At 31.6% G+C, this 2,492-nt stretch overlaps 1 long non-coding RNA gene across 1 annotated transcript; it reads right to left on the reverse strand.

Annotated features, from left to right (window-relative positions):
- Positions 1 to 1,304: 1,304 nt before the first annotated feature.
- Positions 1,305 to 2,273, reverse strand: LOC120350944. The gene is made up of 2 exons (XR_005571115.1): positions 2,075 to 2,273; positions 1,305 to 1,693 (listed from the first exon to the last, which is right to left on the reverse strand). It is a non-coding gene; the product is annotated as an uncharacterized LOC120350944 (long non-coding RNA).
- Positions 2,274 to 2,492: the final 219 nt, after the last annotated feature.

Genomic DNA, 2,492 nt, shown 5'->3' on the forward strand with positions numbered 1-2,492 from the left:
GATTTTTCTTGACTAGCCACAAAACTCAATAAACGGTCAAAAGTGGGAACTTGATCATCTGGTATGGATTCTTCAAATTTGGTGCGGACAGAAAGCGGCAGTTTGCGAATCCACATCATGGTAATCAAAAAATCAGCTTGGTTCAGGTTCATGTTAAATAGTGATCGTTTGGCTGAGTTGAGCTTGATAGAAAATTTTTTCAAAGTTTCAGCCAGAGTAGTAGAAGGAACAAAGGTATCGAATTTATTATATAAACTGTATGCTTGATATTGTTGTATCGTTTGTGCAAGCTGTCATAGGCAGCTTTGTAACATTCAGCGGTGTCGGCGTAATTTTGAACCAAGGTCAAAGAGTCACCACTTAAATATGAAGTTAGAAGATGGTATTTGGCCTCACTGGAATAGTCTTTACTGGTGTGAACAGCAGCATCAAAAACATTTTTGAAAACATTCCATTCATGAGGTTCGCCTGAAAATGTAGGTATCTGCAACTGAGGTTTCACAAAATTATTAATTGGCAGTTCATTAGCGGTAACAGCAGGTTTAGGAACGGTATCAACCAGCTTGATACTATCAAATCTGGTTTGGAATTGGATTTGCAGTTCAGCAAACTTCAAGATAACTTTCTCAGATAGCGACTCTTTATCTGTTTCCTCATATTCACTCATTAATTTGTCAAATTTTTTATCCAGACCAAAATAAAATTCTCTACAAGTCATAGGTACTTGTTCATTGTACTTATCAGCTAGAGAAGATATCGATTGGTGCAACCTTCTTAGCTTATTCAATAATGGAAAATTCGATGCCATGGTTGTTATGAATAATCATACAGAAATAGAAAAATAGGTTACCAGATTAAAATTTACAATTGAAAAAGTTCAGATTAGCGGTCAGAAAAGTTCAAGTTAATGGCCGAAAAAGTTTATATTCAGCAAGAAATAGTTTAAGATCAATGTTGTAAAAATATTTAATGGTTAAGGTTGATTGACCGTCTCCTGTTTATATAATAATTACCATCAATTATTTATATTCGAATACTTTTTTTTTTTTTTATTGAGAGCAACTAGTTAAACGTATGGATACAATCAATCAAACATACCAAATTAATTTACTCGATTTTCACTCTATACTTGGTGTGACGAAGGATTATTCAAAATTTAAAAACAGTAGTGGTAGTCAGTTGTATAATTTACAAAAAAAAACAGAAAATATTCAAGAGCAATACAAAAACTATTTGAGAAGAATATTCCTCACAATTCAAACTTTAAAATATTAATAACAGTTTAAAGATTTTACAAATTGATAAATTTCAAAAATTAATAAATATTAAATTCTACAAATACCTGTATGTACATATCGCAGAAGTGAGGGGCCCCAAACACTTGTATTTATTTTAGATTATCGATGTATTCATTTGAAACTTTTCACACTCATATAATTTTCATGTATTATTTCATTTTGCGCACAAATTAACTTCCCCCAGAAATCCCTATCTTCTTCTGATTTTGGGCTGGATCTGCTGGATTACTAATCCTTCTTGTAATTTGCTCATAATCCAGGTGGCGAATTGTAGGTGACTTGAAACGGAGCTCTCATGTGAATTTAGAGCTATAGGAACCAGGAAGGCAGTTGATCTAAAGTTGAAGTCTGGATGGCCTGTAGTTGAAATTCTGGTAGTGGTAAAGCTGGGACCCCTGTTAGGATAAAACAATATAAACCAACTTAGTTTACTCATAATATTACGAATTATCCTGTTTGCTGATGAACAGAATACTCAAAAGAGGATTCGATAGTAACAATTTAAAACATAAGTCATAAAATAAGATTGATGAAAATTACATTATTCAGAACTAAAATCCATCATTGCAAGTTCAAAAGAAATAATTCGAATATTACCAAAAACATTAGATTCCAACAATTTAGGATTTAATAATTTGAATTATAATTTATGTTGATAGAAACTTGAGTAACTCAAATCGTCCCATTATATTTTGAAAATTCTAACATTATATACTCAAATATGATACAAAAAATATAATTTGAACAATATTAAGAAATACAATAAATCTAATTACCTTTTTAAAGCAGATTTGGTCGCAAATTTGAAGATTTTACATTTCTGTTTTACTAATGACTGTGGTATTTTAACATATGAAGAAAACTAAAAAAGGAGGAAACTTTCACAGACTGACTACCATTTTCATTTAGTAATTAATTAAGATATTTACTTTTTACATTTTTAAAGAGATAGGAGAAAATTCTCCCTAAAAAAAAAACCAATTCCACCGAATACGTCTGTATCGTACCATGATTCAGGACAGACTAAATGAGCAAAGCAGAGGCACGATAATCTTGGTCAGAAGGCCTACGTAACTGAACAATAACTGAGAATAAAATCGAAGAGGAAGGGAGAAAGTGAAAGAGAAATGCTATTGAAAATTCATTATAAAGGACAAGGACAGAAAAAGGAGAACGCACAAAGGCTACTATCAA

Source organism: Nilaparvata lugens, chromosome 4 (genome assembly GCF_014356525.2).
Source record: "Nilaparvata lugens isolate BPH chromosome 4, ASM1435652v1, whole genome shotgun sequence".
Classification (NCBI taxonomy): Eukaryota; Metazoa; Arthropoda; class Insecta; order Hemiptera; family Delphacidae; genus Nilaparvata; species Nilaparvata lugens.